Raw genomic sequence first — 17,148 nt, forward strand, 5'->3', positions numbered from 1 at the left:
AATTATACTGTTTTCTTTATTTAAAGCATTAATTGTTATTGTTAAGCAAGTTTATCTCTGCAGCCGTTGTAATATGCAGCTACCAGCCGATTCGTCTCGCATAAAAACACAGTCTGTGTACTCGCTGGCAGATGACCACGGAGTACGCTTATCACTGTGTCGGATTAACGAGACTGATTAATGAGTGATTTCGGTAATTCGTTGCAAATTAGGTGTGTGGGTGTCGGAGTGCGAGACCGTCGGATTAACGGGTCTAAATAGCACTGATTTAATCGGTTCCCATCATTAGTGTCGGATAAAGCCGATTGTCGGATTAACGAGTGTCGGATTAACGAGACTTGACTGTAATTGGAATATCATTTTTTTCTGTGAATACATTTTAGCCACTGATATACGATTTGGACGATTCGCATTTGGACATTTTCTGTAAATTGGAAACTTAAGCAGTTAAGTTATGTATGAATTAAATGTTAGTAAGTTGATTCGTTTCTTACCTTCTGTGGTGCCAACTGCACATTCACCTTATCTAGTAGCTGTAATAAAGTATCTGAAACTCAACTTGAAATGGCAAAATGAGGCATATATCAAGCCTACGTCCAAGAAATTGATTTATATATTTGCTGAACTAAATACCATCTACATTATGATTGGGGTTATTTTTGCTTTATGGTTACCATCGGTTCTGAAATCGACTCGAGCAAATATACTGTTAACCTCTTATATGCATAAATAAGTGAATGATATCAGAGTTGTCAAGAAGTATTCTGTATGATTGTCCACAAGTAGATCAATAATCAGACTACATCAAATTAGAGATGACGAGCTGACATTAATAAATATCTTCTTTGTATCATGAGCTAGCTTGAAGTTGATATCAGCATATTGTAGCAGGTATTTGCGCTCACAGTGTTCATCTGTAAATCGTGAAAGGGAGAAATATCAGTCCTTCAAGTTGACAAAACACAAGTGCGTCCCTGGGTGGGCTCGAGCCACCAACCTTTCGGTTAACAGCCGAACGCGCTAACCAATTGCGCCACAGAAACCCAACTGACGTCTATGGAGTGATTTTGAGATGCACTTACATGGATGACTAGAAATGCATGCTTTTTACTTATGATTGTGAAAATGAGAAAAGTATAATTATTCAAGTTGAGCTCATTTTCTTGTCAGATGGAAAAGAAATTGTTCCAATGCCGGGAATCGAACCCGGGCCGCCTGGGTGAAAGCCAGGAATCCTAACCACTAGACCACATTGGAAGCTGACAGATGAGGGAAATGTAAAACGAGTTACCACTAGACTTTATTCCTATTGTGCGTGTGAAAGTTGGTGTTGTAGATTAGGATGTTTAAGAGATGACGAGCTGACATTAATAAATATCTTCTTTGTATCATGAGCTAGCTTGAAGTTGATATCAGCATATTGTAGCAGGTATTTGCGCTCACAGTGTTCATCTGTAAAACGTGAAAGGGAGAAATATCAGTCCTTCAAGTTGACAAAACACAAGTGCGTCCCTGGGTGGGCTCGAACCACCAACCTTTCGGTTAACAGCCGAACGCGCTAACCAATTGCGCCACAGAGACAAAACTGACGTCTATGGAGTGATTTTGAGATGTGACTGGTGTCACGGAAGTGAAGTACTGTTGAAGAAGGGAAAGTCTCATGGTGCGTTCCATCTCTGAAGTGCCAGGCGGTGGATCGTGTTGCACAATAACACACTGGCTGACTTGATGCATTTACTGGAAGATGTGGACGTTAGGTCATCCATGCACTTACATGGATGACTAGAAATGCATGCTTTTTACTTATGATTGTGAAAATGAGAAAAGTATAATTATTCAAGTTGAGCTCATTTTCTTGTCAGATGGAAAAGAAATTGTTCCAATGCCGGGAATCGAACCCGGGCCGCCTGGGTGAAAGCCAGGAATCCTAACCACTAGACCACATTGGAAGCTGACAGATGAGGGAAATGTAAAACGAGTTACCACTAGACTTTATTCCTATTGTGCGTGTGAAAGTTGGTGTTGTAGATTAGGATGTTTAAGAGATGACGAGCTGACATTAATAAATATCTTCTTTGTATCATGAGCTAGCTTGAAGTTGATATCAGCATATTGTAGCAGGTATTTGCGCTCACAGTGTTCATCTGTAAAACGTGAAAGGGAGAAATATCAGTCCTTCAAGTTGACAAAACACAAGTGCGTCCCTGGGTGGGCTCGAACCACCAACCTTTCGGTTAACAGCCGAACGCGCTAACCAATTGCGCCACAGAGACAAAACTGACCTCTATGGAGTGATTTTGAGATGTGACTGGTGTCACGGAAGTGAAGTACTGTTGAAGAAGGGAAAGTGTCATGGTGCGTTCCATCTCTGAAGTGCCAGGCGGTGGATTGTGTTGCACATTAACACACTGGCTGACTTGATGCATTTACTGGAAGATGTGGACGTTAGGTCATCCATGCACTTACATGGATGACTAGAAATGCATGCTTTTTACTTATGATTGTGAAAATGAGAAAAGTATAATTATTCAAGTTGAGCTCATTTTCTTGTCAGATGGAAAAGAAATTGTTCCAATGCCGGGAATCGAACCCGGGCCGCCTGGGTGAAAGCCAGGAATCCTAACCACTAGACCACATTGGAAGCTGACAGATGAGGGAAATGTAAAACGAGTTACCACTAGACCTTATTCCTATTGTGCGTGTGAAAGTTGGTGTTGTAGATTAGGATGTTTAATAGATAACGAGCTGACATGAATAAATATCTTCTTTGTATCATGAGCTAGCTTGAAGTTGATATCAGCATATTGTAGCAGGTATTTGCGCTCACAGTGTTCATCTGTAAAACGTGAAAGGGAGAAATATCAGTCCTTCAAGTTGACAAAACACAAGTGCGTCCCTGGGTGGGCTCGAACCACCAACCTTTCGGTTAACAGCCGAACGCGCTAACCAATTGCGCCACAGAAACCGAACTGACGTCTATGGAGTGATTTTGAGATGTGACTGGTGTCACGGAAGTGAAGTACTGTTGAAGAAGGGAAAGTCTCATGGTGCGTTCCATCTCTGAAGTGCCAGGCGGTGGATTGTGTTGCACAATAACACACTGGCTGACTTGATGCATTTACTGGAAGATGTGGACGTTAGGTCATCCATGCACTTACATGGATGACTAGAAATGCATGCTTTTTACTTATGATTGTGAAAATGAGAAAAGTATAATTATTCAAGTTGAGCTCATTTTCTTGTCAGATGGAAAAGAAATTGTTCCAATGCCGGGAATCGAACCCGGGCCGCCTGGGTGAAAGCCAGGAATCCTAACCACTAGACCACATTGGAAGCTGACAGATGAGGGAAATGTAAAACGAGTTACCACTAGACTTTATTCCTATTGTGCGTGTGAAAGTTGGTGTTGTAGATTAGGATGTTTAAGAGATGACGAGCTGACATTAATAAATATCTTCTTTGTATCATGAGCTAGCTTGAAGTTGATATCAGCATTTTGTAGCAGGTATTTGCGCTCACAGTGTTCATCTGTAAAACGTGAAAGGGAGAAATATCAGTCCTTCAAGTTGACAAAACACAAGGGCGTCCCTGGGTGGGCTCGAACCACCAACCTTTCGGTTAACAGCCGAACGCGCTAACCAATTGCGCCACAGAGACCGAACTGACGTCTATGGAGTGATTTTGAGATGTGACTGGTGTCACGGAAGTGAAGTACTGTTGAAGAAGGGAAAGTCTCATGGTGCGTTCCATCTCTGAAGTGCCAGGCGGTGGATTGTGTTGCACAATAACACACTGGCTGACTTGATGCATTTACTGGAAGATGTGGACGTTAGGTCATCCATGCACTTACATGGATGACTAGAAATGCATGCTTTTTACTTATGATTGTGAAAATGAGAAAAGTATAATTATTCAAGTTGAGCTCATTTTCTTGTCAGATGGAAAAGAAATTGTTCCAATGCCGGGAATCGAACCCGGGCCGCCTGGGTGAAAGCCAGGAATCCTAACCACTAGACCACATTGGAAGCTGACAGATGAGGGAAATGTAAAACGAGTTACCACGTACTAGACTTTATTCCTATTGTGCGTGTGAAAGTTGGTGTTGTAGATTAGGATGTTTAAGAGATGACGAGCTGACATTAATAAATATCTTCTTTGTATCATGAGCTAGCTTGAAGTTGATATCAGCATTTTGTAGCAGGTATTTGCGCTCACAGTGTTCATCTGTAAAACGTGAAAGGGAGAAATATCAGTCCTTCAAGTTGACAAAACACAAGTGCGTCCCTGGGTGGGCTCGAACCACCAACCTTTCGGTTAACAGCCGAACGCGCTAACCAATTGCGCCACAGAGACCGAACTGACGTCTATGGAGTGATTTTGAGATGTGACTGGTGTCACGGAAGTGAAGTACTGTTGAAGAAGGGAAAGTCTCATGGTGCGTTCCATCTCTGAAGTGCCAGGCGGTGGATTGTGTTGCACAATAACACACTGGCTGACTTGATGCATTTACTGGAAGATGTGGACGTTAGGTCATCCATGCACTTACATGGATGACTAGAAATGCATGCTTTTTACTTATGATTGTGAAAATGAGAAAAGTATAATTATTCAAGTTGAGCTCATTTTCTTGTCAGATGGAAAAGAAATTGTTCCAATGCCGGGAATCGAACCCGGGCCGCCTGGGTGAAAGCCAGGAATCCTAACCACTAGACCACATTGGAAGCTGACAGATGAGGGAAATGTAAAACGAGTTACCACTAGACTTTATTCCTATTGTGCGTGTGAAAGTTGGTGTTGTAGATTAGGATGTTTAAGAGATGACGAGCTGACATTAATAAATATCTTCTTTGTATCATGAGCTAGCTTGAAGTTGATATCAGCATATTGTAGCAGGTATTTGCGCTCACAGTGTTCATCTGTAAAACGTGAAAGGGAGAAATATCAGTCCTTCAAGTTGACAAAACACAAGTGCGTCCCTGGGTGGGCTCGAACCACCAACCTTTCGGTTAACAGCCGAACGCGCTAACCAATTGCGCCACAGAGACCGAACTGACGTCTATGGAGTGATTTTGAGATGTGACTGGTGTCACGGAAGTGAAGTACTGTTGAAGAAGGGAAAGTCTCATGGTGCGTTCCATCTCTGAAGTGCCAGGCGGTGGATTGTGTTGCACAATAACACACTGGCTGACTTGATGCATTTACTGGAAGATGTGGACGTTAGGTCATCCATGCACTTACATGGATGACTAGAAATGCATGCTTTTTACTTATGATTGTGAAAATGAGAAAAGTATAATTATTCAAGTTGAGCTCATTTTCTTGTCAGATGGAAAAGAAATTGTTCCAATGCCGGGAATCGAACCCGGGCCGCCTGGGTGAAAGCCAGGAATCCTAACCACTAGACCACATTGGAAGCTGACAGATGAGGGAAATGTAAAACGAGTTACCACTAGACTTTATTCCTATTGTGCGTGTGAAAGTTGGTGTTGTAGATTAGGATGTTTAAGAGATGACGAGCTGACATTAATAAATATCTTCTTTGTATCATGAGCTAGCTTGAAGTTGATATCAGCATATTGTAGCAGGTATTTGCGCTCACAGTGTTCATCTGTAAAACGTGAAAGGGAGAAATATCAGTCCTTCAAGTTGACAAAACACAAGTGCGTTAACAGCCGAACGCGCTAACCAATTGCGCCACAGAGACCGAACTGACGTCTATGGAGTGATTTTGAGATGTGACTGGTGTCACGGAAGTGAAGTACTGTTGAAGAAGGGAAAGTCTCATGGTGCGTTCCATCTCTGAAGTGCCAGGCGGTGGATTGTGTTGCACAATAACACACTGGCTGACTTGATGCATTTACTGGAAGATGTGGACGTTAGGTCATCCATGCACTTACATGGATGACTAGAAATGCATGCTTTTTACTTATGATTGTGAAAATGAGAAAAGTATAATTATTCAAGTTGAGCTCATTTTCTTGTCAGATGGAAAAGAAATTGTTCCAATGCCGGGAATCGAACCCGGGCCGCCTGGGTGAAAGCCAGGAATCCTAACCACTAAACCACATTGGAAGCTGACAGATGAGGGAAATGTAAAACGAGTTACCACTAGACTTTATTCCTATTGTGCCTTTGAAAGTTGGTGTTGTAGATTAGGATGTTTAAGAGATGACGAGCTGACATTAATAAATATCTTCTTTGTATTATGAGCTAGCTTGAAGTTGATATCAGCATATTGTAGCAGGTATTTGTGCTCACAGTGTTCATCTGTAAAACGTGAAAGGGAGAAATATCAGTCCTTCAAGTTGACAAAACACAAGTGCGTCCCTGGGTGGGCTCGAACCAGCAACCTTTCGGTTAACAGCCGAACGCGCTAACCAATTGCGCCACAGAGACCGAACTGACGTCTATGGAGTGATTTTGAGATGTGACTGGTGTCACGGAAGTGAAGTACTGTTGAAGAAGGGAAAGTCTCATGGTGCGTTCCATCTCTGAAGTGCCAGGCGGTGGATTGTGTTGCACAATAACACACTGGCTGACTTGATGCATTTACTGGAAGATGTGGACGTTAGGTCATCCATGCACTTACATGGATGACTAGAAATGCATGCTTTTTACTTATGATTGTGAAAATGAGAAAAGTATAATTATTCAAGTTGAGCTCATTTTCTTGTCAGATGGAAAAGAAATTGTTCCAATGCCGGGAATCGAACCCGGGCCGCCTGGGTGAAAGCCAGGAATCCTAACCACTAGACCACATTGGAAGCTGACAGATGAGGGAAATGTAAAACGAGTTACCACTAGACTTTATTCCTATTGTGCCTTTGAAAGTTGGTGTTGTAGATTAGGATGTTTAAGAGATGACGAGCTGACATTAATAAATATCTTCTTTGTATTATGAGCTAGCTTGAAGTTGATATCAGCATATTGTAGCAGGTATTTGCGCTCACAGTGTTCATCTGTAAAACGTGAAAGGGAGAAATATCAGTCCTTCAAGTTGACAAAACACAAGTGCGTCCCTGGGTGGGCTCGAACCACCAACCTTTCGGTTAACAGCCGAACGCGCTAACCAATTGCGCCACAGAGACCGAACTGACGTCTATGGAGTGATTTTGAGATGTGACTGGTGTCACGGAAGTGAAGTACTGTTGAAGAAGATAAAGTCTCATGGTGAGTTCCATCTCTGAAGTGCCAGGCGATGGATTGTGTTGCACAATAACACACTGGCTGACTTGATGCATTTACTGGAAGATGTGGACGTTAGGTCATCCATGCACTTACATGGATGACTAGAAATGCGTGCTTTTTACTTATGATTGTGAAAATGAGAAAAGTATAATTATTCAAGTTGAGCTCATTTTCTTGTCAGATGGAAAAGAAATTGTTCCAATGCCGGGAATCGAACCCGGGCCGCCTGGGTGAAAGCCAGGAATCCTAACCACTAGACCACATTGGAAGCTGACAGACGAGGGAAATGTAAAACGAGTTACCACTAGACTTTATTCCTATTGTGCGTGTGAAAGTTGGTGTTGTAGATTAGGATGTTTAAGAGATGACGAGCTGACATTAATAAATATCTTCTTTGTATCATGAGCTAGCTTGAAGTTGATATCAGCATATTGTAGCAGGTATTTGCGCTCACAGTGTTCATCTGTAAAACGTGAAAGGGAGAAATATCAGTCCTTCAAGTTGACAAAACACAAGTGCGTCCCTGGGTGGGCTCGAACCACCAACCTTTCGGTTAACAGCCGAACGCGCTAACCAATTGCGCCACAGAGACCGAACTGACGTCTATGGAGTGATTTTGAGATGTGACTGGTGTCACGGAAGTGAAGTACTGTTGAAGAAGGGAAAGTCTCATGGTGAGTTCCATCTCTGAAGTGCCAGGCGATGGATTGTGTTGCACAATAACACACTGGCTGACTTGATGCATTTACTGGAAGATGTGGACGTTAGGTCATCCATGCACTTACATGGATGACTAGAAATGCATGCTTTTTACTTATGATTGTGAAAATGAGAAAAGTATAATTATTCAAGTTGAGCTCATTTTCTTGTCAGATGGAAAAGAAATTGTTCCAATGCCGGGAATCGAACCCGGGCCGCCTGGGTGAAAGCCAGGAATCCTAACCACTAGACCACATTGGAAGCTGACAGATGAGGGAAATGTAAAACGAGTTACCACTAGACTTTATTCCTATTGTGCGTGTGAAAGTTGGTGTTGTAGATTAGGATGTTTAAGAGATGACGAGCTGACATTAATAAATATCTTCTTTGTATTATGAGCTAGCTTGAAGTTGATATCAGCATATTGTAGCAGGTATTTGCGCTCACAGTGTTCATCTGTAAAACGTGAAAGGGAGAAATATCAGTCCTTCAAGTTGACAAAACACAAGTGCGTCCCTGGGTGGGCTCGAACCACCAACCTTTCGGTTAACAGCCGAACGCGCTAACCAATTGCGCCACAGAGACCGAACTGACGTCTATGGAGTGATTTTGAGATGTGACTGGTGTCACGGAAGTGAAGTACTGTTGAAGAAGATAAAGTCTCATGGTGAGTTCCATCTCTGAAGTGCCAGGCGATGGATTGTGTTGCACAATAACACACTGGCTGACTTGATGCATTTACTGGAAGATGTGGACGTTAGGTCATCCATGCACTTACATGGATGACTAGAAATGCGTGCTTTTTACTTATGATTGTGAAAATGAGAAAAGTATAATTATTCAAGTTGAGCTCATTTTCTTGTCAGATGGAAAAGAAATTGTTCCAATGCCGGGAATCGAACCCGGGCCGCCTGGGTGAAAGCCAGGAATCCTAACCACTAGACCACATTGGAAGCTGACAGACGAGGGAAATGTAAAACGAGTTACCACTAGACTTTATTCCTATTGTGCGTGTGAAAGTTGGTGTTGTAGATTAGGATGTTTAAGAGATGACGAGCTGACATTAATAAATATCTTCTTTGTATCATGAGCTAGCTTGAAGTTGATATCAGCATATTGTAGCAGGTATTTGCGCTCACAGTGTTCATCTGTAAAACGTGAAAGGGAGAAATATCAGTCCTTCAAGTTGACAAAACACAAGTGCGTCCCTGGGTGGGCTCGAACCACCAACCTTTCGGTTAACAGCCGAACGCGCTAACCAATTGCGCCACAGAGACCGAACTGACGTCTATGGAGTGATTTTGAGATGTGACTGGTGTCACGGAAGTGAAGTACTGTTGAAGAAGGGAAAGTCTCATGGTGAGTTCCATCTCTGAAGTGCCAGGCGGTGGATTGTGTTGCACAATAACACACTGGCTGACTTGATGCATTTACTGGAAGATGTGGACGTTAGGTCATCCATGCACTTACATGGATGACTAGAAATGCATGCTTTTTACTTATGATTGTGAAAATGAGAAAAGTATAATTATTCAAGTTGAGCTCATTTTCTTGTCAGATGGAAAAGAAATTGTTCCAATGCCGGGAATCGAACCCGGGCCGCCTGGGTGAAAGCCAGGAATCCTAACCACTAGACCACATTGGAAGCTGACAGATGAGGGAAATGTAAAACGAGTTACCACTAGACTTTATTCCTATTGTGCGTGTGAAAGTTGGTGTTGTAGATTAGGATGTTTAAGAGATGACGAGCTGACATTAATAAATATCTTCTTTGTATCATGAGCTAGCTTGAAGTTGATATCAGCATATTGTAGCAGGTATTTGCGCTCACAGTGTTCATCTGTAAAACGTGAAAGGGAGAAATATCAGTCCTTCAAGTTGACAAAACACAAGTGCGTCCCTGGGTGGGCTCGAACCACCAACCTTTCGGTTAACAGCCGAACGCGCTAACCAATTGCGCCACAGAGACCGAACTGACGTCTATGGAGTGATTTTGAGATGTGACTGGTGTCACGGAAGTGAAGTACTGTTGAAGAAGGGAAAGTCTCATGGTGCGTTCCATCTCTGAAGTGCCAGGCGGTGGATTGTGTTGCACAATAACACACTGGCTGACTTGATGCATTTACTGGAAGATGTGGACGTTAGGTCATCCATGCACTTACATGGATGACTAGAAATGCATGCTTTTTACTTATGATTGTGAAAATGAGAAAAGTATAATTATTCAAGTTGAGCTCATTTTCTTGTCAGATGGAAAAGAAATTGTTCCAATGCCGGGAATCGAACCCGGGCCGCCTGGGTGAAAGCCAGGAATCCTAACCACTAGACCACATTGGAAGCTGACAGATGAGGGAAATGTAAAACGAGTTACCACTAGACTTTATTCCTATTGTGCGTGTAAAAGTTGGTGTTGTAGATTAGGATGGTTTAAGAGATGACGAGCTGACATTAATAAATATCTTCTTTGTATCATGAGCTAGCTTGAAGTTGATATCAGCATATTGTAGCAGGTATTTGCGCTCACAGTGTTCATCTGTAAAACGTGAAAGGGAGAAATATCAGTCCTTCAAGTTGACAAAACACAAGTGCGTCCCTGGGTGGGCTCGAACCACCAACCTTTCGGTTAACAGCCGAACGCGCTAACCAATTGCGCCACAGAGACCGAACTGACGTCTATGGAGTGATTTTGAGATGTGACTGGTGTCACGGAAGTGAAGTACTGTTGAAGAAGGGAAAGTCTCATGGTGCGTTCCATCTCTGAAGTGCCAGGCGGTGGATTGTGTTGCACAATAACACACTGGCTGACTTGATGCATTTACTGGAAGATGTGGACGTTAGGTCATCCATGCACTTACATGGATGACTAGAAATGCATGCTTTTTACTTATGATTGTGAAAATGAGAAAAGTATAATTATTCAAGTTGAGCTCATTTTCTTGTCAGATGGAAAAGAAATTGTTCCAATGCCGGGAATCGAACCCGGGCCGCCTGGGTGAAAGCCAGGAATCCTAACCACTAGACCACATTGGAAGCTGACAGATGAGGGAAATGTAAAACGAGTTACCACTAGACTTTATTCCTATTGTGCCTTTGAAAGTTGGTGTTGTAGATTAGGATGTTTAAGAGATGACGAGCTGACATTAATAAATATCTTCTTTGTATCATGAGCTAGCTTGAAGTTGATATCAGCATATTGTAGCAGGTATTTGCGCTCACAGTGTTCATCTGTAAAACGTGAAAGGGAGAAATATCAGTCCTTCAAGTTGACAAAACACAAGTGCGTCCCTGGGTGGGCTCGAACCACCAACCTTTCGGTTAACAGCCGAACGCGCTAACCAATTGCGCCACAGAGACCGAACTGACGTCTATGGAGTGATTTTGAGATGTGACTGGTGTCACGGAAGTGAAGTACTGTTGAAGAAGGGAAAGTCTCATGGTGCGTTCCATCTCTGAAGTGCCAGGCGATGGATTGTGTTGCACAATAACACACTGGCTGACTTGATGCATTTACTGGAAGATGTGGACGTTAGGTCATCCATGCACTTACATGGATGACTAGAAATGCGTGCTTTTTACTTATGATTGTGAAAATGAGAAAAGTATAATTATTCAAGTTGAGCTCATTTTCTTGTCAGATGGAAAAGAAATTGTTCCAATGCCGGGAATCGAACCCGGGCCGCCTGGGTGAAAGCCAGGAATCCTAACCACTAGACCACATTGGAAGCTGACAGATGAGGGAAATGTAAAACGAGTTACCACTAGACTTTATTCCTATTGTGCGTGTGAAAGTTGGTGTTGTAGATTAGGATGTTTAAGAGATGACGAGCTGACATTAATAAATATCTTCTTTGTATCATGAGCTAGCTTGAAGTTGATATCAGCATTTTGTAGCAGGTATTTGCGCTCACAGTGTTCATCTGTAAAACGTGAAAGGGAGAAATATCAGTCCTTCAAGTTGACAAAACACAAGGGCGTCCCTGGGTGGGCTCGAACCACCAACCTTTCGGTTAACAGCCGAACGCGCTAACCAATTGCGCCACAGAGACCGAACTGACGTCTATGGAGTGATTTTGAGATGTGACTGGTGTCACGGAAGTGAAGTACTGTTGAAGAAGGGAAAGTCTCATGGTGCGTTCCATCTCTGAAGTGCCAGGCGGTGGATTGTGTTGCACAATAACACACTGGCTGACTTGATGCATTTACTGGAAGATGTGGACGTTAGGTCATCCATGCACTTACATGGATGACTAGAAATGCATGCTTTTTACTTATGATTGTGAAAATGAGAAAAGTATAATTATTCAAGTTGAGCTCATTTTCTTGTCAGATGGAAAAGAAATTGTTCCAATGCCGGGAATCGAACCCGGGCCGCCTGGGTGAAAGCCAGGAATCCTAACCACTAGACCACATTGGAAGCTGACAGATGAGGGAAATGTAAAACGAGTTACCACGTACTAGACTTTATTCCTATTGTGCGTGTGAAAGTTGGTGTTGTAGATTAGGATGTTTAAGAGATGACGAGCTGACATTAATAAATATCTTCTTTGTATCATGAGCTAGCTTGAAGTTGATATCAGCATTTTGTAGCAGGTATTTGCGCTCACAGTGTTCATCTGTAAAACGTGAAAGGGAGAAATATCAGTCCTTCAAGTTGACAAAACACAAGTGCGTCCCTGGGTGGGCTCGAACCACCAACCTTTCGGTTAACAGCCGAACGCGCTAACCAATTGCGCCACAGAGACCGAACTGACGTCTATGGAGTGATTTTGAGATGTGACTGGTGTCACGGAAGTGAAGTACTGTTGAAGAAGGGAAAGTCTCATGGTGCGTTCCATCTCTGAAGTGCCAGGCGGTGGATTGTGTTGCACAATAACACACTGGCTGACTTGATGCATTTACTGGAAGATGTGGACGTTAGGTCATCCATGCACTTACATGGATGACTAGAAATGCATGCTTTTTACTTATGATTGTGAAAATGAGAAAAGTATAATTATTCAAGTTGAGCTCATTTTCTTGTCAGATGGAAAAGAAATTGTTCCAATGCCGGGAATCGAACCCGGGCCGCCTGGGTGAAAGCCAGGAATCCTAACCACTAGACCACATTGGAAGCTGACAGATGAGGGAAATGTAAAACGAGTTACCACTAGACTTTATTCCTATTGTGCGTGTGAAAGTTGGTGTTGTAGATTAGGATGTTTAAGAGATGACGAGCTGACATTAATAAATATCTTCTTTGTATCATGAGCTAGCTTGAAGTTGATATCAGCATATTGTAGCAGGTATTTGCGCTCACAGTGTTCATCTGTAAAACGTGAAAGGGAGAAATATCAGTCCTTCAAGTTGACAAAACACAAGTGCATTAACAGCCGAACGCGCTAACCAATTGCGCCACAGAGACCGAACTGACGTCTATGGAGTGATTTTGAGATGTGACTGGTGTCACGGAAGTGAAGTACTGTTGAAGAAGGGAAAGTCTCATGGTGCGTTCCATCTCTGAAGTGCCAGGCGGTGGATTGTGTTGCACAATAACACACTGGCTGACTTGATGCATTTACTGGAAGATGTGGACGTTAGGTCATCCATGCACTTACATGGATGACTAGAAATGCATGCTTTTTACTTATGATTGTGAAAATGAGAAAAGTATAATTATTCAAGTTGAGCTCATTTTCTTGTCAGATGGAAAAGAAATTGTTCCAATGCCGGGAATCGAACCCGGGCCGCCTGGGTGAAAGCCAGGAATCCTAACCACTAGACCACATTGGAAGCTGACAGATGAGGGAAATGTAAAACGAGTTACCACTAGACTTTATTCCTATTGTGCGTGTAAAAGTTGGTGTTGTAGATTAGGATGTTTAAGAGATGACGAGCTGACATTAATAAATATCTTCTTTGTATCATGAGCTAGCTTGAAGTTGATATCAGCATATTGTAGCAGGTATTTGCGCTCACAGTGTTCATCTGTAAAACGTGAAAGGGAGAAATATCAGTCCTTCAAGTTGACAAAACACAAGTGCGTCCCTGGGTGGGCTCGAACCACCAACCTTTCGGTTAACAGCCGAACGCGCTAACCAATTGCGCCACAGAGACCGAACTGACGTCTATGGAGTGATTTTGAGATGTGACTGGTGTCACGGAAGTGAAGTACTGTTGAAGAAGGGAAAGTCTCATGGTGCGTTCCATCTCTGAAGTGCCAGGCGGTGGATTGTGTTGCACAATAACACACTGGCTGACTTGATGCATTTACTGGAAGATGTGGACGTTAGGTCATCCATGCACTTACATGGATGACTAGAAATGCATGCTTTTTACTTATGATTGTGAAAATGAGAAAAGTATAATTATTCAAGTTGAGCTCATTTTCTTGTCAGATGGAAAAGAAATTGTTCCAATGCCGGGAATCGAACCCGGGCCGCCTGGGTGAAAGCCAGGAATCCTAACCACTAAACCACATTGGAAGCTGACAGATGAGGGAAATGTAAAACGAGTTACCACTAGACTTTATTCCTATTGTGCGTGTGAAAGTTGGTGTTGTAGATTAGGATGTTTAAGAGATGACGAGCTGACATTAATAAATATCTTCTTTGTATTATGAGCTAGCTTGAAGTTGATATCAGCATATTGTAGCAGGTATTTGCGCTCACAGTGTTCATCTGTAAAACGTGAAAGGGAGAAATATCAGTCCTTCAAGTTGACAAAACACAAGTGCGTCCCTGGGTGGGCTCGAACCACCAACCTTTCGGTTAACAGCCGAACGCGCTAACCAATTGCGCCACAGAGACCGAACTGACGTCTATGGAGTGATTTTGAGATGTGACTGGTGTCACGGAAGTGAAGTACTGTTGAAGAAGGGAAAGTCTCATGGTGCGTTCCATCTCTGAAGTGCCAGGCGATGGATTGTGTTGCACAATAACACACTGGCTGACTTGATGCATTTACTGGAAGATGTGGACGTTAGGTCATCCATGCACTTACATGGATGACTAGAAATGCATGCTTTTTACTTATGATTGTGAAAATGAGAAAAGTATAATTATTCAAGTTGAGCTCATTTTCTTGTCAGATGGAAAAGAAATTGTTCCAATGCCGGGAATCGAACCCGGGCCGCCTGGGTGAAAGCCAGGAATCCTAACCACTAGACCACATTGGAAGCTGACAGATGAGGGAAATGTAAAACGAGTTACCACTAGACTTTATTCCTATTGTGCGTGTGAAAGTTGGTGTTGTAGATTAGGATGTTTAAGAGATGACGAGCTGACATTAATAAATATCTTCTTTGTATCATGAGCTAGCTTGAAGTTGATATCAGCATTTTGTAGCAGGTATTTGCGCTCACAGTGTTCATCTGTAAAACGTGAAAGGGAGAAATATCAGTCCTTCAAGTTGACAAAACACAAGGGCGTCCCTGGGTGGGCTCGAACCACCAACCTTTCGGTTAACAGCCGAACGCGCTAACCAATTGCGCCACAGAGACCGAACTGACGTCTATGGAGTGATTTTGAGATGTGACTGGTGTCACGGAAGTGAAGTACTGTTGAAGAAGGGAAAGTCTCATGGTGCGTTCCATCTCTGAAGTGCCAGGCGGTGGATTGTGTTGCACAATAACACACTGGCTGACTTGATGCATTTACTGGAAGATGTGGACGTTAGGTCATCCATGCACTTACATGGATGACTAGAAATGCATGCTTTTTACTTATGATTGTGAAAATGAGAAAAGTATAATTATTCAAGTTGAGCTCATTTTCTTGTCAGATGGAAAAGAAATTGTTCCAATGCCGGGAATCGAACCCGGGCCGCCTGGGTGAAAGCCAGGAATCCTAACCACTAGACCACATTGGAAGCTGACAGATGAGGGAAATGTAAAACGAGTTACCACTAGACTTTATTCCTATTGTGCGTGTGAAAGTTGGTGTTGTAGATTAGGATGTTTAAGAGATGACGAGCTGACATTAATAAATATCTTCTTTGTATCATGAGCTAGCTTGAAGTTGATATCAGCATATTGTAGCAGGTATTTGCGCTCACAGTGTTCATCTGTAAAACGTGAAAGGGAGAAATATCAGTCCTTCAAGTTGACAAAACACAAGTGCGTCCCTGGGTGGGCTCGAACCACCAACCTTTCGGTTAACAGCCGAACGCGCTAACCAATTGCGCCACAGAGACCGAACTGACGTCTATGGAGTGATTTTGAGATGTGACTGGTGTCACGGAAGTGAAGTACTGTTGAAGAAGGGAAAGTCTCATGGTGCGTTCCATCTCTGAAGTGCCAGGCGGTGGATTGTGTTGCACAATAACACACTGGCTGACTTGATGCATTTACTGGAAGATGTGGACGTTAGGTCATCCATGCACTTACATGGATGACTAGAAATGCATGCTTTTTACTTATGATTGTGAAAATGAGAAAAGTATAATTATTCAAGTTGAGCTCATTTTCTTGTCAGATGGAAAAGAAATTGTTCCAATGCCGGGAATCGAACCCGGGCCGCCTGGGTGAAAGCCAGGAATCCTAACCACTAAACCACATTGGAAGCTGACAGATGAGGGAAATGTAAAACGAGTTACCACTAGACTTTATTCCTATTGTGCGTGTGAAAGTTGGTGTTGTAGATTAGGATGTTTAAGAGATGACGAGCTGACATTAATAAATATCTTCTTTGTATTATGAGCTAGCTTGAAGTTGATATCAGCATATTGTAGCAGGTATTTGCGCTCACAGTGTTCATCTGTAAAACGTGAAAGGGAGAAATATCAGTCCTTCAAGTTGACAAAACACAAGTGCGTCCCTGGGTGGGCTCGAACCACCAACCTTTCGGTTAACAGCCGAACGCGCTAACCAATTGCGCCACAGAGACCGAACTGACGTCTATGGAGTGATTTTGAGATGTGACTGGTGTCACGGAAGTGAAGTACTGTTGAAGAAGGGAAAGTCTCATGGTGCGTTCCATCTCTGAAGTGCCAGGCGATGGATTGTGTTGCACAATAACACACTGGCTGACTTGATGCATTTACTGGAAGATGTGGACGTTAGGTCATCCATGCACTTACATGGATGACTAGAAATGCGTGCTTTTTACTTATGATTGTGAAAATGAGAAAAGTATAATTATTCAAGTTGAGCTCATTTTCTTGTCAGATGGAAAAGAAATTGTTCCAATGCCGGGAATCGAACCCGGGCCGCCTGGGTGAAAGCCAGGAATCCTAACCACTAGACCACATTGGAAGCTGACAGATGAGGGAAATGTAAAACGAGTT

The 17,148-nt window shown here is 42.8% G+C and overlaps 46 non-coding genes across 46 annotated transcripts; all 46 read right to left on the reverse strand.

Annotated features, from left to right (window-relative positions):
* Positions 1-969: 969 nt before the first annotated feature.
* On the reverse strand, positions 970-1,043 carry Trnan-guu (transfer RNA asparagine (anticodon GUU)). The gene has a single exon. It is a non-coding gene; the product is annotated as a tRNA-Asn (tRNA).
* Positions 1,044-1,185: 142 nt separating this feature from the next.
* On the reverse strand, positions 1,186-1,257 carry Trnae-uuc (transfer RNA glutamic acid (anticodon UUC)). The gene has a single exon. It is a non-coding gene; the product is annotated as a tRNA-Glu (tRNA).
* A 250-nt stretch (positions 1,258-1,507) lies between these two features.
* Trnan-guu (transfer RNA asparagine (anticodon GUU)) lies at positions 1,508-1,581 on the reverse strand. The gene has a single exon. It is a non-coding gene; the product is annotated as a tRNA-Asn (tRNA).
* Positions 1,582-1,877: 296 nt separating this feature from the next.
* Positions 1,878-1,949, reverse strand: Trnae-uuc (transfer RNA glutamic acid (anticodon UUC)). Its single transcript has one exon. It is a non-coding gene; the product is annotated as a tRNA-Glu (tRNA).
* A 250-nt stretch (positions 1,950-2,199) lies between these two features.
* Trnan-guu (transfer RNA asparagine (anticodon GUU)) lies at positions 2,200-2,273 on the reverse strand. Its single transcript has one exon. It is a non-coding gene; the product is annotated as a tRNA-Asn (tRNA).
* A 296-nt stretch (positions 2,274-2,569) lies between these two features.
* Positions 2,570-2,641, reverse strand: Trnae-uuc (transfer RNA glutamic acid (anticodon UUC)). The gene has a single exon. It is a non-coding gene; the product is annotated as a tRNA-Glu (tRNA).
* Positions 2,642-2,891: 250 nt separating this feature from the next.
* Trnan-guu (transfer RNA asparagine (anticodon GUU)) lies at positions 2,892-2,965 on the reverse strand. The gene has a single exon. It is a non-coding gene; the product is annotated as a tRNA-Asn (tRNA).
* Positions 2,966-3,261: 296 nt separating this feature from the next.
* Trnae-uuc (transfer RNA glutamic acid (anticodon UUC)) lies at positions 3,262-3,333 on the reverse strand. The gene has a single exon. It is a non-coding gene; the product is annotated as a tRNA-Glu (tRNA).
* A 250-nt stretch (positions 3,334-3,583) lies between these two features.
* Trnan-guu (transfer RNA asparagine (anticodon GUU)) lies at positions 3,584-3,657 on the reverse strand. The gene has a single exon. It is a non-coding gene; the product is annotated as a tRNA-Asn (tRNA).
* A 296-nt stretch (positions 3,658-3,953) lies between these two features.
* Trnae-uuc (transfer RNA glutamic acid (anticodon UUC)) lies at positions 3,954-4,025 on the reverse strand. The gene has a single exon. It is a non-coding gene; the product is annotated as a tRNA-Glu (tRNA).
* Positions 4,026-4,279: 254 nt separating this feature from the next.
* Positions 4,280-4,353, reverse strand: Trnan-guu (transfer RNA asparagine (anticodon GUU)). The gene has a single exon. It is a non-coding gene; the product is annotated as a tRNA-Asn (tRNA).
* Positions 4,354-4,649: 296 nt separating this feature from the next.
* On the reverse strand, positions 4,650-4,721 carry Trnae-uuc (transfer RNA glutamic acid (anticodon UUC)). Its single transcript has one exon. It is a non-coding gene; the product is annotated as a tRNA-Glu (tRNA).
* Positions 4,722-4,971: 250 nt separating this feature from the next.
* On the reverse strand, positions 4,972-5,045 carry Trnan-guu (transfer RNA asparagine (anticodon GUU)). Its single transcript has one exon. It is a non-coding gene; the product is annotated as a tRNA-Asn (tRNA).
* Positions 5,046-5,341: 296 nt separating this feature from the next.
* On the reverse strand, positions 5,342-5,413 carry Trnae-uuc (transfer RNA glutamic acid (anticodon UUC)). The gene has a single exon. It is a non-coding gene; the product is annotated as a tRNA-Glu (tRNA).
* A 587-nt stretch (positions 5,414-6,000) lies between these two features.
* Trnae-uuc (transfer RNA glutamic acid (anticodon UUC)) lies at positions 6,001-6,072 on the reverse strand. The gene has a single exon. It is a non-coding gene; the product is annotated as a tRNA-Glu (tRNA).
* Positions 6,073-6,322: 250 nt separating this feature from the next.
* Trnan-guu (transfer RNA asparagine (anticodon GUU)) lies at positions 6,323-6,396 on the reverse strand. The gene has a single exon. It is a non-coding gene; the product is annotated as a tRNA-Asn (tRNA).
* A 296-nt stretch (positions 6,397-6,692) lies between these two features.
* Positions 6,693-6,764, reverse strand: Trnae-uuc (transfer RNA glutamic acid (anticodon UUC)). The gene has a single exon. It is a non-coding gene; the product is annotated as a tRNA-Glu (tRNA).
* Positions 6,765-7,014: 250 nt separating this feature from the next.
* On the reverse strand, positions 7,015-7,088 carry Trnan-guu (transfer RNA asparagine (anticodon GUU)). Its single transcript has one exon. It is a non-coding gene; the product is annotated as a tRNA-Asn (tRNA).
* A 296-nt stretch (positions 7,089-7,384) lies between these two features.
* Trnae-uuc (transfer RNA glutamic acid (anticodon UUC)) lies at positions 7,385-7,456 on the reverse strand. Its single transcript has one exon. It is a non-coding gene; the product is annotated as a tRNA-Glu (tRNA).
* Positions 7,457-7,706: 250 nt separating this feature from the next.
* Positions 7,707-7,780, reverse strand: Trnan-guu (transfer RNA asparagine (anticodon GUU)). Its single transcript has one exon. It is a non-coding gene; the product is annotated as a tRNA-Asn (tRNA).
* A 296-nt stretch (positions 7,781-8,076) lies between these two features.
* On the reverse strand, positions 8,077-8,148 carry Trnae-uuc (transfer RNA glutamic acid (anticodon UUC)). Its single transcript has one exon. It is a non-coding gene; the product is annotated as a tRNA-Glu (tRNA).
* Positions 8,149-8,398: 250 nt separating this feature from the next.
* Trnan-guu (transfer RNA asparagine (anticodon GUU)) lies at positions 8,399-8,472 on the reverse strand. Its single transcript has one exon. It is a non-coding gene; the product is annotated as a tRNA-Asn (tRNA).
* Positions 8,473-8,768: 296 nt separating this feature from the next.
* Positions 8,769-8,840, reverse strand: Trnae-uuc (transfer RNA glutamic acid (anticodon UUC)). The gene has a single exon. It is a non-coding gene; the product is annotated as a tRNA-Glu (tRNA).
* A 250-nt stretch (positions 8,841-9,090) lies between these two features.
* Trnan-guu (transfer RNA asparagine (anticodon GUU)) lies at positions 9,091-9,164 on the reverse strand. The gene has a single exon. It is a non-coding gene; the product is annotated as a tRNA-Asn (tRNA).
* A 296-nt stretch (positions 9,165-9,460) lies between these two features.
* Trnae-uuc (transfer RNA glutamic acid (anticodon UUC)) lies at positions 9,461-9,532 on the reverse strand. The gene has a single exon. It is a non-coding gene; the product is annotated as a tRNA-Glu (tRNA).
* A 250-nt stretch (positions 9,533-9,782) lies between these two features.
* On the reverse strand, positions 9,783-9,856 carry Trnan-guu (transfer RNA asparagine (anticodon GUU)). Its single transcript has one exon. It is a non-coding gene; the product is annotated as a tRNA-Asn (tRNA).
* A 296-nt stretch (positions 9,857-10,152) lies between these two features.
* Trnae-uuc (transfer RNA glutamic acid (anticodon UUC)) lies at positions 10,153-10,224 on the reverse strand. The gene has a single exon. It is a non-coding gene; the product is annotated as a tRNA-Glu (tRNA).
* A 251-nt stretch (positions 10,225-10,475) lies between these two features.
* On the reverse strand, positions 10,476-10,549 carry Trnan-guu (transfer RNA asparagine (anticodon GUU)). Its single transcript has one exon. It is a non-coding gene; the product is annotated as a tRNA-Asn (tRNA).
* A 296-nt stretch (positions 10,550-10,845) lies between these two features.
* Trnae-uuc (transfer RNA glutamic acid (anticodon UUC)) lies at positions 10,846-10,917 on the reverse strand. Its single transcript has one exon. It is a non-coding gene; the product is annotated as a tRNA-Glu (tRNA).
* Positions 10,918-11,167: 250 nt separating this feature from the next.
* Trnan-guu (transfer RNA asparagine (anticodon GUU)) lies at positions 11,168-11,241 on the reverse strand. Its single transcript has one exon. It is a non-coding gene; the product is annotated as a tRNA-Asn (tRNA).
* Positions 11,242-11,537: 296 nt separating this feature from the next.
* Trnae-uuc (transfer RNA glutamic acid (anticodon UUC)) lies at positions 11,538-11,609 on the reverse strand. The gene has a single exon. It is a non-coding gene; the product is annotated as a tRNA-Glu (tRNA).
* Positions 11,610-11,859: 250 nt separating this feature from the next.
* On the reverse strand, positions 11,860-11,933 carry Trnan-guu (transfer RNA asparagine (anticodon GUU)). Its single transcript has one exon. It is a non-coding gene; the product is annotated as a tRNA-Asn (tRNA).
* Positions 11,934-12,229: 296 nt separating this feature from the next.
* Positions 12,230-12,301, reverse strand: Trnae-uuc (transfer RNA glutamic acid (anticodon UUC)). Its single transcript has one exon. It is a non-coding gene; the product is annotated as a tRNA-Glu (tRNA).
* Positions 12,302-12,555: 254 nt separating this feature from the next.
* On the reverse strand, positions 12,556-12,629 carry Trnan-guu (transfer RNA asparagine (anticodon GUU)). Its single transcript has one exon. It is a non-coding gene; the product is annotated as a tRNA-Asn (tRNA).
* A 296-nt stretch (positions 12,630-12,925) lies between these two features.
* On the reverse strand, positions 12,926-12,997 carry Trnae-uuc (transfer RNA glutamic acid (anticodon UUC)). The gene has a single exon. It is a non-coding gene; the product is annotated as a tRNA-Glu (tRNA).
* A 587-nt stretch (positions 12,998-13,584) lies between these two features.
* Trnae-uuc (transfer RNA glutamic acid (anticodon UUC)) lies at positions 13,585-13,656 on the reverse strand. The gene has a single exon. It is a non-coding gene; the product is annotated as a tRNA-Glu (tRNA).
* A 250-nt stretch (positions 13,657-13,906) lies between these two features.
* Trnan-guu (transfer RNA asparagine (anticodon GUU)) lies at positions 13,907-13,980 on the reverse strand. The gene has a single exon. It is a non-coding gene; the product is annotated as a tRNA-Asn (tRNA).
* A 296-nt stretch (positions 13,981-14,276) lies between these two features.
* Trnae-uuc (transfer RNA glutamic acid (anticodon UUC)) lies at positions 14,277-14,348 on the reverse strand. The gene has a single exon. It is a non-coding gene; the product is annotated as a tRNA-Glu (tRNA).
* Positions 14,349-14,598: 250 nt separating this feature from the next.
* On the reverse strand, positions 14,599-14,672 carry Trnan-guu (transfer RNA asparagine (anticodon GUU)). Its single transcript has one exon. It is a non-coding gene; the product is annotated as a tRNA-Asn (tRNA).
* A 296-nt stretch (positions 14,673-14,968) lies between these two features.
* Trnae-uuc (transfer RNA glutamic acid (anticodon UUC)) lies at positions 14,969-15,040 on the reverse strand. The gene has a single exon. It is a non-coding gene; the product is annotated as a tRNA-Glu (tRNA).
* Positions 15,041-15,290: 250 nt separating this feature from the next.
* On the reverse strand, positions 15,291-15,364 carry Trnan-guu (transfer RNA asparagine (anticodon GUU)). Its single transcript has one exon. It is a non-coding gene; the product is annotated as a tRNA-Asn (tRNA).
* Positions 15,365-15,660: 296 nt separating this feature from the next.
* On the reverse strand, positions 15,661-15,732 carry Trnae-uuc (transfer RNA glutamic acid (anticodon UUC)). Its single transcript has one exon. It is a non-coding gene; the product is annotated as a tRNA-Glu (tRNA).
* Positions 15,733-15,982: 250 nt separating this feature from the next.
* Trnan-guu (transfer RNA asparagine (anticodon GUU)) lies at positions 15,983-16,056 on the reverse strand. Its single transcript has one exon. It is a non-coding gene; the product is annotated as a tRNA-Asn (tRNA).
* A 296-nt stretch (positions 16,057-16,352) lies between these two features.
* On the reverse strand, positions 16,353-16,424 carry Trnae-uuc (transfer RNA glutamic acid (anticodon UUC)). The gene has a single exon. It is a non-coding gene; the product is annotated as a tRNA-Glu (tRNA).
* A 250-nt stretch (positions 16,425-16,674) lies between these two features.
* Trnan-guu (transfer RNA asparagine (anticodon GUU)) lies at positions 16,675-16,748 on the reverse strand. The gene has a single exon. It is a non-coding gene; the product is annotated as a tRNA-Asn (tRNA).
* Positions 16,749-17,044: 296 nt separating this feature from the next.
* Positions 17,045-17,116, reverse strand: Trnae-uuc (transfer RNA glutamic acid (anticodon UUC)). Its single transcript has one exon. It is a non-coding gene; the product is annotated as a tRNA-Glu (tRNA).
* Positions 17,117-17,148: the final 32 nt, after the last annotated feature.

Source organism: Haliotis cracherodii, unplaced genomic scaffold, assembly GCF_022045235.1.
Source record: "Haliotis cracherodii isolate W230 unplaced genomic scaffold, xgHalCrac1.p SCAF_1, whole genome shotgun sequence".
NCBI lineage: Eukaryota > Metazoa > Mollusca > Gastropoda > Lepetellida > Haliotidae > Haliotis > Haliotis cracherodii.